At 41.8% G+C, this 14,688-nt stretch overlaps 1 long non-coding RNA gene across 1 annotated transcript in view; it reads right to left on the bottom strand.

Annotated features, from left to right (window-relative positions):
* Positions 1 to 885: 885 nt before the first annotated feature.
* Positions 886 to 14,688, bottom strand: part of LOC114050449 — a 29,234-nt gene continuing 15,431 nt past the window's right edge. Inside the window, exons 2-3 of the long non-coding RNA XR_003570007.1 lie at positions 5,408 to 5,529; positions 886 to 972 (exon numbers count right to left, since the gene is read on the bottom strand). This is a non-coding gene — a long non-coding RNA (uncharacterized LOC114050449). The remainder of the gene's footprint in view (positions 973 to 5,407; positions 5,530 to 14,688) is intronic.

The following is a 14,688-nucleotide window of genomic DNA, read 5'->3' as shown; positions in this document are numbered from 1 at the left end:
ACAAAGAATGGGGGTGGGGGGCAATATGCACCATATGTAAAACACATGCAAGGGGAATTGCAGGGGAGAGAAAAGATATTACAAGGTTGTGCAGTCCAGAGATAATTCCGGCACACCAGAAATTCTGAGAGGTAGAGATGAAGACAGGGCAAATTCTGAGTCTGGCGTACAGACAGTGCAAATGCACAGCAGCGGACTGGACGATGGAGTGTTGTATGTGAGGAACACTAAGAAGGCGGCTTTAACTGGACCATAGAGGATGCAGACGGGAGTAAAGTGCAAGAAGGCTGGAAAGGTATAATGGGATCAGGCTGTGGAGAGATACATGGCCAGACAAGGGCGTTCTGTTTGGTCCTAGACAAAAGGAGACTGCTGCAGTTTCTTGAGTAGGAGAGTGGCGTGGTCAGAAGTGAGCTTTAGCAAAATCCCACTGGCACCAGACTGGAGGACACACTGGAGTGAGGAGAGGCCTGAAGCAAGGAGACCAATTCATTCATCGTAAAAGAGGTACAGTGGGGCATGTGGGGATTAGCTCTCTGTTTTGTGAGGCTGAACAGGAATGAAGCATTTCATTTTGTACTTCTTAGTTTTGTAGATTTTGGCCATATAACTTATGATGGTCTCATCAGGCTGGTTCTTGGCCTCAAAGCCTCATGTTAGGGGTTTCTGAAACATCAGGAGATCAGAGATTTAGAAGAAGATAGGGCCTCAAGGTGGACTACTCCACTGGTGTCAAAGTCAAATAGAAACAGGGGTCACTAAACTATACAGAAGGATCCCTGCAGGTCACACATTGACTAAGAAAATCACATATGGACATTAGCTATGATCAAATGCATTTTATTTATTTTGTCAAATATTTCCCAATTACACTTTAATCTGGTTCTCTATACTGAGGAGTGTTGGTGGCAGCATGATGAGTGTTTGACAGCTCTGGTTTACTCCAACCCCACTCTGGGCCTCAGTTTTTCCCTGTGGTGGAAAAAAAAAATATGTGAATGAAAGATTCCTGTGGACCAGATTATGCCATGCAGCCAGATGTGAAGCCTCCTGGATTTATCTGCCAGAATATCTGTCCTGGAAAGGCACTATGAAAGGATAAGGGGCTGGGCCCAGAATTGAGGAGAAGGGGGAGAGTGGGCAGCACTGCCTTTGGGATACTGGGATACTAAAAAATGACTCCATGTTACTCTGCTTCTCCATATGGGGCAGTGGGGGTTGGGAAGAAGAGAGAAAGACAGAGACATATGCTGGAGAGGGGGGCAGAGGGGAAGGAGGGAGGGAGGGGGGGAGAGAGAGAGAGAGAGAGAGAGAGAGAGAGAGAGAGAGAGAGAGAGAGAGAGAATTCATTAAGAACTTTCTGTGTGTCAGTGACCATGCTAAGCTCTGGGGATACAAACATATGCAAACAAAATATTCCTTGACCTCCAGAAGATGGCCAGGAAGTGGCACAGAGGCCTGTTTTGAGGTAAGACAAGACAAAAATGCCCCTATTGGAATTGGGTAGCCAAGGTGCAGAGTCTAAAGTTTAAGGTGAAGGAAAGTGAGAAGAGGGAGAGAAAAGGGAATGCCAGCCAGAGTGCAGTCCCTTCAAGTCACTGACAAGCATTGATTCTGTACCAGGTGCTGCTGATACCAAGAACGGCAAGAACAGTCCCAACCCTCAAGTAGTTCACAGTGTACAGGAGGAGACAGCATGCGGTCGGCTCCATGCACATATCTCACGGGGAGGAGAGAGCTAAAAATCAGCTCTAATCATTTCCATGGGATTCTCCTGCTATTCCATTCAAGGCCCAATTCATTGCCCATCTGCATTGATTTTTGTAGTTCTAAGATAAATTCCCTGGGATAATCATAGTAGTCTCTGGGTATGACAGTCAAAAAGACCTGGCAGTGAACCACAAGGTAACTGGGGTGAAAGAAGTAAATAGATGAACATTTGGACCACAAAGATTTCATTGGAGTGAGGACTCTCTGGCTTTTGAACACCATCGATGGAAAATCTCAGATTTTCAAAGGACCCTTCCAGGAAGAGAGGCGCAATCGAATTAGCGCGTGGGCAAATTTGGGATGAAAGAAATAATCTATGTGCTGCAAACTATTATGTAACAACAACAATAAAAAATTAAGCTGACCATTAACTGAAGGTATTTTCCCCTTCCAACTTTGGATTTTTCTTGTGGAACTTCCATTCCTATTTTGTCTCACATCAGTCTGATTTGCCTTGACACCTCAATGTGATTTATCTCCACCCCATTCACGAGTCAGGACCAGAAATAGGAACCAACCCATAGATGAAGCTCTCTATGTGGTTTTTTGGGGGGTCTCATGAAACAGGACTCCCTTCCTGCTACCTCCGGTGGCTTTGGTGGAAATAACTGTAGGTGGTAGACTTTATATTATTTAGGTAAATTTGAGCTTGGTTTGGGTTTTGGTTACATAAGATCATTAGTCATGAATAAAAGATTCATTTGGTCACTCCAGGGGTAGGTTCCCATATTCATGGTGGCAGGGGAATGACTCAACATTCTCAAAGGCTCTGATGGTGGAAAGAAAACTCCAGCATGCCCTCCAACAAATTTGGCAATGACACACACTTATGTTATCTTGGCCATGGCATCACTAAATTTGGAAGGGATTCCTCACTCCTGTATTTAAGTCCCCAAACTGCAATCCTAGATAACCTTTATCTCACATGTAAGTATATACAGAATACATGTAAAGAAAATACATATAAATAAATCAAAAGTATTTAAACACGAGGTGGTCAGGGAGAAAGGGTACGCTTTTTATTATTCAGTCGTTTCAGTCACGTCTGACTCTTTGTGACCCCATTTGAGGCTTTCTTGGCAACTATACTGAAGTGGTTTGCCATTTTCTTCTCCACCTCATTTTACAGATGAGGAAACAGGCAAACTTGCTGAGAGTCACACAGGTACTAAGTATCTGAGGCTGTATTTGAATTCAGGTCTTCATGAATTCAGGCCCAGTGCTCTATTCACTGTACCTCCTAGTTGTCCTAGGGTACACTGCCAATTGGAAAATCATCTTCTAGAAGATGGTACTTGAGCTGTATCTTTAAGGAAGAGAGGGATGTGGTGAAATAGAGATGAGGAAAAGATGTATTCAAGGAATTGGAGCAGCCAGCACAGAACTGAAAGACGGAGTGTGATGCATGAAAGCCAGAGAAGGCCAGAGACTCTAGATTATAGAATGGGGAAGAAATATGCAATGAGGCTCACAGATGAGTTGAGGGCTAAGCTGTGAAGAAATTTAAAGCCAAACAAAAGAGTATAAATTTTATCATTGATCCAATAGGCAGCTGATTCAGCGTGAGAGTGAGATATTCAGAGGGTTGCTTCAAGAAAATCACTGAGACAGTTGTGTGGAGGATAGCCTAAAGGAAAGAGAAAACTGAGACAGGGATACCAATTAAGAGACCAAGACAACTGACCGCTGAAAGGTGAAAATGCCTGCACTAAGGTACTAGATGTATGAGCAGAGACAGAGTGTCAGACAAAGTCATGTTGTAGAGGTAGAAATGGCAAGATCTGGAAACTGATTGGATCTGTAGGGCAAGTGAAGAAGTAAAGAGAACACCAGTGTTAGAAACCTGGGAGTCTGGAAGGATGGATGGTGGTGCCCTTGACAGAAAAGGAGATTCAGTAGAGTGGAGGGTTTGGGGAAAAGAAAATGAGTTCTGCTGGGGACATGGTGACTTGGAGATGTCTTGGGAACATCCAATATGAAATGTCCAGTTATTGATGGGGATATGAGACTAGAGCTCAGGAGAAATGCTAAGGCTGGAGATATAGATTTGGGAGTCATTAGCATAGATATGATAATTAAACCCATCTCAGTATTTAGGGATTAAGAAAAGATCTTAAGATTAAAAAAAATAATCTTTCCTCCCAGCTCTGCCACCCTCCTCCCTCCCCATTCCCATTTATGTATATTTGACAATTTTTCCTAGTTTGGCCCTGAATGTAGATAAAACTGGTCTTAGGTGACTCCCTACATTTTTGTGGCAATATCCTTAGATTCTTGAGGGCCTCTTGTTTCCCTCCTAGCTGTCTTCAGGGCTCCACCCACAAAGACAGGACCACCTTCCTGACCTCTGCTACTATTCTCATCCTAAATCTAGAGGTGGAAGGGAATTGGGGGGTTCAACTCCCTCACTGTAGAGTGAGGAATCTGAGTCACAGAGAAGGCCAAAAGCTTCTCCAAGGCCACACAAGGAGCAAATAGTGAAGTTAGAATTTGATTACACATTCTAAGACTCCAAATCCAGTATTCTTTTCACTGTGCAAAAAATTGTGGCTCAGTCTCTAAGCCTCTGCTTTCTGGTGGTAACAAGATAAAAGGACAAAGTTGTCTTTGCAGATGGAATCTTTGTAAAATGTTGCCTCTCATGAACTCAAACCCTCCCTCTGACAATTACTGGCTGTGTGACTTTGAAGAAGTCACTGAAACTCCTTTGGTCTTTATTTTTTCATCTGTTATATAGGAGGTTGGAGTAGATGACCTCTGAGGGCCCTTCCACTTCAAAATCTATAGTCTTCTACATAATATGAACTCTCCCATTTCACCAAGATCAAGGGAACCTAAGTTAAGAATGGAAAAGGACAGCAGAGATCATCATGGTCTTTGAAAATCCTTCTCCTTCAACCTCTCTGGGCCTTTCAATACTATTGATCATCCTTTGCTCTCAATATTCCATCCTCTCCAGGTTATTGTGACTCTGCTTTCTCAAGTTCTCCTCCTATCTCTCTGAACACTTCTTTCTCAGTCTTCATTGCTGGATCCTCATCCAGATCATGCCAACTAACTGGGGGCCCCCTCTTGGATGCTCTTCTCTTCTTTCTCTATACTGTCTTACTTGGTGATCTTATCACCTCCTATGCATTCCCTCAACATCTCTATACTGAGGATTTCTAGATGAATACATCATGCATCCCTCAAACTGTATATCCCAAAGGCCTCTCAAACTCAACTGAAGCCAAACAGAACTGAACCCATTCCCTTCTTCCCTCCTAAGACCTCCCCTCTTCCCAATTTTCCTATTACTGCCAAGAGTGCTAACATCCTCTCAGTCATTCAGGTTCACAGCCGTCATACCATCCTTAATTTCTCACCTACATGTGCCCCACACAGATGATCAAGTTGACTGAATTAAGTTGTTTTTGTTTGGTTGGTTGTTTTTTTGTTTTTTTTTTTTTTTGTTTTGTTTTGTTTTTGGCCTTTAAAGCTAGTATTTTGTCTCTTCAATTATTTTTTTAACTTAATCAACTTTAAAGCAACCCTATTCTCACGGGTTCTATTCCGTCAACCTTAAGCCCATGTGAACTTAACCTTCTGTAATTAGAATGACCAAAATTGACTGTAAGGAAGAGATGAGAAAATGTACCTTTCTCTGGTCTTTGAAGAGGTGGAAGGACATTGTGTATACTGTCACTTAGTTGAAGGGTAGGTGAGTTTGGGTGAACTTTTTTTCTTTCTTTTTTAATCTTTATTACAAGGGATGATTTTCTGGATAGAAGAGATATATTTGAAAAGCAATGTTATATAAAAACAAAAGATCATTAATAATCTTTTAAGGATGATGGTGGCTGTAATTCACATTAAGCATTTCACTATGAATGACTGTATGTGTCCTTATAGAAGGCAGAGGACTCTGGGCGGGGGGAGGGGGAGTGAAGACCTGGATGGTCACAACATCCTTTTAAAAAGCTGTCCTGAGAAGTTTCAGCTGATGATTCTTTTTCTCTTGATAAATTTTCCTGTTGTAAGTAGAAACTCAAACTTCTAGCATTAAGAAACCTAAGCAAATGAGGGAGAGTGAAGGAGAAAGATTTTTTCAATGCAATGGAATACCCCTCCCAATGACAGTGGCCCTGATGGGATGTTGTCAACTTTATTTGCCTGGCTTGTGGCTAAGTTTGGGAGCAGAATTCAGGAAAAGAACGTTAGACTCTAGAGCAATGCAGAGATTTCAGAAGGTGTAGAGAGAGAAGAAAAATGATTATCTCTGTAAGCCCAACCCACCCATGCCCTTCAGCTAGTTACCTCAGCTAAGACTTTAATGACAAAGCAGAATAATCTTTGGGGCAGGATCTAGATCCATTCAAATCAAAGTCAGTTGAAAGCCATGTCATCATCTCCCCAACATTATGGTCCTCTAGGAGAGGGACAAACCACAACCTGTGAGAAGTCCAAGCTGCTTGAATGGGGACCCAGATGGCCAGTTCCAGTTGGGCAACTCAGCTCATCCTGTCCCATCCTGTCTTATCCTCTCCTCTCCTCTCCCCTTACCTGAGGGTGTTCTACCAAAGGAAGGTAAATTTTGATGGCTAAAAGCTACATGGTTAACTTGGTGTTTTCAAACACCAAGCCTTAAATCCAATTCACTCTTGATCTTATGGTTTGGACAATAGGTCCCTGCCCAAGCATTATGTAATGGTTATTTTTTTGGGCCCTCCAGGCTCAGAGTGAATGTAAATAGTAACTGTTTCTCTTTTGGTCAGCAACTCTGAGGATCTTCCCCTCCCAGTTTGATTTTCATTTTATTTATTTATTTATTTATTTACTTACTTACTTACTTACTTACTCATTTAATTAAAGAGGCCATCCCTTAACTCATTTATTAAAGAGGTCTATTCATTGAATGGGCATTGCCTCACTCAAATTGAAAACCTGAAAAGACCTTAGTTTAAAAGGGTCAAGGTCTCCCACTGCATCCTGGGCCATCTCCTTCATTCCTGACCCAGATGGCCCTGGAGGAGAAAGACCTGGAACAGCCTTCCCTCACTCAGATCAAAGTCAGCTACAAGTTATGTCATCATCTCCCTGTTGTCATGGTCCTCTTCGAGAAAGAAGAACAAACAACACAGTTCCATTCATGCAATGTAGGGGCTCAGAGACAAGGCAAGGATCATGAGATCAGAGAGCCCAGCAAGCTAGATGATGATTGGTCTGCATAGAAGAATATTTACTGCACAATATAAAGGGAAGAAGTTCTCTTGTTGGAAGTAAGATAACTCAGCTCAACCATGAGAGAGAGTCCTTGATCTCGCTCAAGGGGAAAACTCCCCAAAGTCTCCAGAGTAGCAATATGATAGATGTATGGACATGATGGAGACTGCCAGTTCCTCTCACATCTTTCCAGAGTCTTTTCCTTCAGCAACTTGAAGTGGGGTTGACTTCTTCCATCTTCTCTCTTAAATCTGGAAGACAGGAGTGCTCAAGGACAACTTGAAGTTTGAAGAGTCACTAGGGAAAATGTGAGCTATGTCACCTCTGACCACCTCTACTCAGTTCTTCATTCAGGGCAGGGCCTTCATCTCCACCAGTAAGGAGAGCATACTATAGCAAAGGACTCTGGGACAGGGGTTACACTGGAATAGTGATAATGCCATCATGCCAGCCCCACTCATGACCACCATCATGGAGGGAACATCTTTGACAACAAAAGTTTCTCACCTTTCAAAGTGCTTTCCATTTGATTCTGACTACAACTACCCTGTGAGGTAGGGATTAAAAGTATTATCTCCCACCACACAAGAATGGGAGATGGAGTGTCATGTGAGTAGAACAGCCAATAGGCCAGCATAGCCATGAGTAGTACCATTTCGTGTCTATTTCTCTTTTTCCCCAACAGATCAGAATCTCCCTGAGAACAGGCAGAGACTTTCTCCTATGGGATTTGTGGATTTGCACATTGTAGGTTATGTAAGAGGAACACAATAAATACTGATTGATTGACTTTTATTCCCTTTTCTTACTAAAAAAAGTTCTTTGGAAATATCTTACTTATCCCCTAACACTAACAACTGAGGCAAAAGTTTAGTAGTGTGTTTTTCCTGGTAAACACTCCCTCCTAAAACATTCCCAAATTAAAAACAAGCAAACAAAACAAACAAAAAAACTCATGTTTATCTTTTTTATTTTAAGTAGTTTAATTCACTTCATAGATAAGGAACTATCAGTATGGAATGAACAGAAGATTTCAGGTAGTTATAGATCAATAACTACAATCAATACTCAACAAGCAATTATGAAGCTTGTAATAGTCACTGGGGGTACAAAGACCAAAATTAAATTGTCTCTGCCCTGAAAAGACTTTCACTCCAATAGGGGAAACAATATGTACCTATAGAAACATAAACAACACATATACATATGTGTGTATACACACACACACACACATACATATTTATGTATATATACATAGATATGTGTGTGAATACATATATACATATTCACAAGGGAACCTTGGAGGAGCAGGCACTGGTGATGGAGGGCATCAGTAAAGGATTCCTACAGAAGATGGTGCTTGAACTGAATCTGGAATAAAGCTGGGAACCCCAGGAGTCTGAGATGACAAGGAATAGCATTCCAGGAATGGGAGACAGTGCCAAGACAGAGAGAAAACAAATGGATCACGTAGTTGAGGTGTCCCGACTCACTTGTTTTTCCTTCATGTAGATTAAGATGGCTAGACTACACAGAGAAGAGCAATGTCCAAGGAAGTTTGAGAGATAGAAAGGGGTCAAGGAGCCCTGGAAGGGACCTTGATGTTGTTGTGGTTGAGTCATTTCAGTCATGTTCAACACTTCATGACCCCATTTGGTATTTTCTCGTCAAAGATACTGGAATGGTTTGCCATTTCCTTATTTTACAGATGAGGAAACTAAGGCAAGCAAGGTTAAGTGACTTGCTCAGGGTCACATAGCCAGTAAGTGTCTGAGGCCAGATTTGAAGCCAGGATAGTGAGTTTTTCTGATTCCAGACCCAGTGTTCTATCTATTGTACCACCTAGCTGCCCACAAGTGACCTTGGAGATCATCTAATCTAAGACCTTTCTTTTGCAAATGAGGAAATTGTGGTTCAGAGTAACCAAATAATCTACCCAAGTTCACATAGGCAGTGTCAGAAGAAGAATTTGAACCCAGATCCTCTGGTACCAACCCCTGTGGCCTTTCCACTATATCCCACTGGCTCCAGGAGTCTTGGAACAAAGAACAGAATTCCTCATGGCTTACTTTCTCTTACTCTTCAATCATTCCAAATTCCCAGGAGTCAGGTCTCACAAACAAAATCACTAGCTGTTCTCCATCTTATTCCAAACTCTCATCCCTTTGTCTCCTCCAGGCCTGAGAGGCACTCCCTTTTCATCAACACTGTAAAAAACCTTTCTTCAAAGCCAAGCTGAAGTACCACTATGTAGTTGCCCCTGATTGTCCCAAGTTGAAAGCGAGCTCTCTCTCTCCACCAATTTACATGTGACATTTTGTCTGAATATCCCCTTTGCCATGATCTCATCTTGCTCTTCATCATCCTTATTTGTATGCAGGGTGATTCCCCACCCACCCACCCTATTAGACTTTAAGCTCCTTAAGAGTGACATCTGTCCCCATTTTTGGTTTTTCTTGCATAGTGCCTTGTGCATACAAGACACTCAACAAGTAATTGTTGAAAGTTTCAACTTGGGGGCAGCTAGGTGGTGCAGTGGATAGAGCACTGGCCCTGAAGTCAGGAGGACCTGAGTTCAAATCTGGCCTCAGACCAAACACTTGACACTTACTAGCTGTGTGACCCTGGGCAAGTCACTTAACCCCAATTGCCTAAAAAAGAAAAAAAAAGTTTGAACTCAATGACTTTCTGTTGATTGTGTAATAACATGACAACTTGTGCTCTTTGTCAAACATCTCCAACGTCATCTCTATCCTGGACAGATTCGCTTGGCATGCACCATAAAAAGTCAACAGCTTTCATTTCTTCTTTTGAAACCTCCCTCTCTGTCTCTACACTTTGCAGGCAATGCTTCATGCCTTCATTCTACCATCTGCCCTTAAGATATGATTTTGCTTTGTCATCAACACTCAGTCTTCTAGTCAGGTTATTTGAGGGTGAAACAGGATGTGAAACAGCAATGAGTGCCTGGTCTTTGGGAGAGCTGATGGGGCAGGAAACACGCGGAGGCTGCTGCTCTCTTTGACAAGAAGGAAGGCTCCATCACACACCATTGACGTGAAAAGAAGCAGAAGGAGAATGTGACCTCAATGCTCTGATGGATCTGTGATCTCTTCCACACGGACATTTTCTCCGGTAGTCGACTTCTTATCCCAAACGCACGCAATACCAATAAGAAGTGCACCAGAGCCATTTACAGACAGAACTGTTGTACAACAACCTCTGGATAGAAGATTGATCCACAAAAAAACTGAAGAAAAATATTTTGAAGAGATGCCACCATATCAGATATTTGTCATCTCCAAAGATATAGCAAGAACAAACATACAAGCATTTTTCCAATGCCTGGAGAGAATAGTCCTGCCTTGCTGGAGGGGAAGGGGGAGGAGAAGGAGGCTCAGTTCCTACATGGGATGAATCCCACCAATGTCAAGCCCAAAACCCTTCCAATGACATCCCAGGAACTTTGAACTTTAGGCTTCACTGATCCACCGGATGTAACACTCAGCCTGGTTTCCTGGACTCCTGGGTCTCTATGGCTCAGGCTCCTGTATCAAAACACAAATACTACTCCTTACACCTAGAACAGAAAATAATGAAGAAGAGGGCCAAAACATTAGGCCAAACGGAGGAGGCAGTTGTAAGGCCTTCCCCCTAGACACATGGCTTTACTTGCTGGAAGTAAAGGATTCCTTCAACCTCAGAAACAAATGAAGAAAAAATCCACACAGATACTGTGTTGGGCCATTTTTAAAAGGCCAACAGCTCTTTCCATTCAGCCAACGGAAAAAGTTGCCCTCAGCCACATAGTAGACCAATATAAAGAAGACACACATACTCCAGTCCTCCAGTCTCCCCAAAACAGATCCTGTCCTATCTTCCACATAGGTGATAGCATCTTGTGTGGTCTAGGCATGTACTAAGCCCTCATTGTGCATATGTGTATATGTATATATGTAAATTCATATATGTATATATATATATACATGTGCATATGTGTATCTATATTTCCTTGGAGGCATATGCATGTATATATATATAATATGTGTGTGTGTGTGTGTGTGTATATACACATACTATACACGTACACACACACACACACACACATATATATATATACAAGGAGAACAAGGTAGCAACTTGTCCCAAGACCATTTCTATCTGAATTTCATTGAATAAGAGCATAATGAGGTAATAATAAAATAATAATAAATGCATGTTTTTCAAGGAAATAGTAGTATAACAGTTTGACACCTATCACAAACCTAGAAAGGCATGATCATGTGATCAGAAACTCTAACATTCATAAATCAACCAATGACAAATTCCCAAGCTAAAAATATAAGCCTGAAAATATCCTTGAGAATTCAATAAATAAACTCTTCTGAAAGTAGACCATTATTACAGACCAAACTAGTGCCCACAATTTCCCAGACATAACAGCGACCCATGAAAACTTAAGAATAACATTTTAAATAGATGCAGTCATCCTGGTTATTTATAACCTCCAAAGTACATGGAATGAAAAGCTCTTAAAATATAGAGAGTTAAAGGGAAACAGGAGAGTTTTGTAGGAGTAGGATGAGACACAGACCAGCCCTGTCACTCCCCCAATCTGCTACTAGAGTGGTCCATCAGTGGGTCTACACAAGACAAGCTGACTTCCCAACACTTTTCAATTACAAAAAATAAAAATAAAAAATTGTATCTTCCTGTGCAATGAGGTAGATAATGAGCCTGATCCAAATATACCTAATCAATCAATGAGCAAACATTTGTTTACCACATAGCACATAGTAGGTGCTTAATAAATATTGATCTATTGATAGTACCAGATGGGCATTGCTGGGTGCTGGGAATGAAAAAACAACATGAAGGAGTTCCTACTCCCAAAAGAGGTTACACAAAGCAAATAGAGCAATTGGAGTTAGGAAGATTTGAATTTGAATTTTACTTCAAATGCCATAGTAGCCTCAGTTTCCTCATCTGTAATGTGGAGTTAGAGCACCTATCTTGCAGAGAATTGAATGAAATAACATATGTTAAGCACTTTGCCCATGTCTTATAGCATTCTATAAATATCAGCTGATGTTATTATTATTCTACTGAGGAAACATGTACAGATACACATATATAGAGAATAAATACAAAACAGTTAAGTACCAGGCAGGTTGGGAGAGAGGGCATCAGCAGGTGAGGGATCAGGTATGGCTTCATGTCAAAGGTGGACTTTGAGCTGTGTCTTAAAGAAAGAGAAGCAGTCTATGACATGGAGGTGAGGAGGGAGTATGTTCCAGGCAGAAGGGACAGCCAATGCAAAGGTCTGGAGACAGGAGACAGGACCAGTAAGAAGGGCAATTTGCTTTGATAGTTGAGTGTGAAAAGTGTGTGCTTGGGAGCTGGAAGTGGTAATACAATGAGGCGAGAAAGGTGGATTGGATCCGAGTGATACAGGAATTTTTAAGGCAAACAGAGGAGTTGATATTTGATCCCGAAGGTAAGGGAGAGATACAAGAGTTTATTGAGAAAGGATGTGACACAACCAGAAGCGCACTTTACCAAAATCACATTGATGGTTTGGGGATGTGGAATTTGAATGGGGAGAGACTTAAGGCACCAAGATCAGCTGGGACGCCATCACTATAATGCAGGCCAGAGATGGAGGAACTTGAATGAAGGTAATGGCTCTGTCAAGAGGACCAATGCAAGAAATGTCATGGAGTTAGAAAGGAAAGGTAATATTTGATGATTGGTTGGCTATATAGAGTGAGGGAGAGTGGGGAGTCAAGGACGATCCCAATGGTATAAGGCTGAAAGATTGAAAGAAGGGTGGTGATCTTGACGAAAATAGCCCAATTCTTTAGAGGAGAAACATTATGAGTTCTACTTTGAGTGTCTGATTCGAACTCAGAGCTTCCTGACTCTTTTCTCTGTACCCCTAGATTCCCACTGTATTATGATCCTTCCCTGCATTTTTCCACATCCACTTTGTAATGTCACAGAGCAGAAAATGAGAAGAGACCTCAATAGCCACTAGGTCTAACATATACCTGAAAAAGGAGCTCCACTCCAACATTCCCAACATGTGGTCATGGAGCCTCTGACTGAATACCTCCAATGAGACAGAACTAAAGCAGACCCTTTCACTTTCAGACAGCTCTCATTTTTAGGAATTTTGTTTTCTATTTATTGTTGTTGCGTTGTTTCACTCATATCAAACTCTTCATGACACCATTTGGGGTTTCTGTGGCAAAGTTACTGGAGTGATGTGTCATTTCCTTCATCAGCTCATTTTACAAATGAGAAAACTGAGGCACACAGGGTGAAGTGCCTTGTCCAGGGTCATACAGCCAGTAAGTGTCTGAGGCTGGATTTGAACTCAGGTCTTCCTGACTCCAGGGCCAGCACTCTATCCACTTCACCATTTAGCTCCCTAATTCATCTACACAGCAAGCCTAAATTTGTCCCTTTGCAACTTCCAGCATGGTTTTTCCCCTTGAAGTGAAAGGGAAAGAGTCCCCTCTTACATATAATAGACCCACAAAGACTTGAGGATGACCATCTCCTCTTCTCTACTCTAAGTTTTCCAGTCCCTTCAAGTGATCTTCCTTTGGTATGATCTCCAGGCCTTCAAAACCTTCTTGTCAGCCTCTAGCTTATCAATGCCTTTCTTAAATTGTGGCACCCAGAAATGAACATGGTCCTGAAGATGAGATTGGATAAGTCTGGAATTCAGAGGAACTCTCACCACTCTATTCCTGGAAGCCATGACTTCAAATGAAGCCTAAGTCTCTGTGTCTCATTTCTGAATCTTCATGAGCTTGTAGTCCACCAAAAAAAAAAAAAGACTCATCTCCATGTTTTTTTTTTCCCCAGAACAAACAGTCTAGACATCTCTCCCCTATCTTGTACTGGCCACCTACTCTGGATTTTATGTAAATGCATAGGTCTGGCTGAGTCAAACTCACTTGCACGGTTCATGGGGAAATGTGAATTACAACAATATACTCAAGTCTTCCTGTTGAATGAGATGGAGAAATGGGAATAAAAGGAGCGAGGATATAAAAATGCAGGTTCTAAACATGAAAAGTGAAGAGGGGCAGAATTTAGTAAAGATGAGGGACAATGTAGACATTTGGCTAAAGGCCTCAAGAAGAGCAAGCTTGGGAACATGGGCACTATTCTGACTTATCTGAGGGGTAGAAATTGGGCACCAGAAAGAAGGAAGTGGCTTCTTCAAGCAATCAGTCAGTAAACATTGAGTCCCTGAAACATGTATGATGCAGCAATAAATACAATGAAGGTAAAGGAGAAAAAGAGGTACTCCCATCCATTGAACTGACAGTGTAGTTGGAGTGGGAGGACACATAACTGCCTTGGAGCATTTGCATGGATGTCATGGAGAAGAGGGAAACTAGAATTTTTTTCTATCTTTTTTATCCCAGAAGGCAGAACCAGGAGCAGTGAGGGAAAGTTGCCAAGTGTAGATCTCCACTCAGTGCAAGGGCAAAGTCCCAAACAATTAGAGCAATAGAAAGGAAGGAAGGAAGGAAGGAAGGAAGGAAGGAAGGAAGGAAGGAAGGAAGGAAGGAAGGAAGGATGAAAGGAAGGAAGCATGAAAGGAAGGAAGGATGAAAGGAAGGAAGGGAGAGAGAGAGAAAGAAAGAAAAAAGAAAGAAAGAAAGAAAGAAAGAAAGAAAGAAAGAAAGAAAGAAA

The sequence above is a fragment of the Vombatus ursinus genome, unplaced genomic scaffold, assembly GCF_900497805.2.
Source record: "Vombatus ursinus unplaced genomic scaffold, bare-nosed wombat genome assembly UNPS02014799.1, whole genome shotgun sequence".
Taxonomy (NCBI): domain Eukaryota; kingdom Metazoa; phylum Chordata; class Mammalia; order Diprotodontia; family Vombatidae; genus Vombatus; species Vombatus ursinus.
The sequence above is the reverse complement of the archived record's forward strand: the minus strand, read 5'-3'. Positions and strand labels throughout refer to the sequence as shown.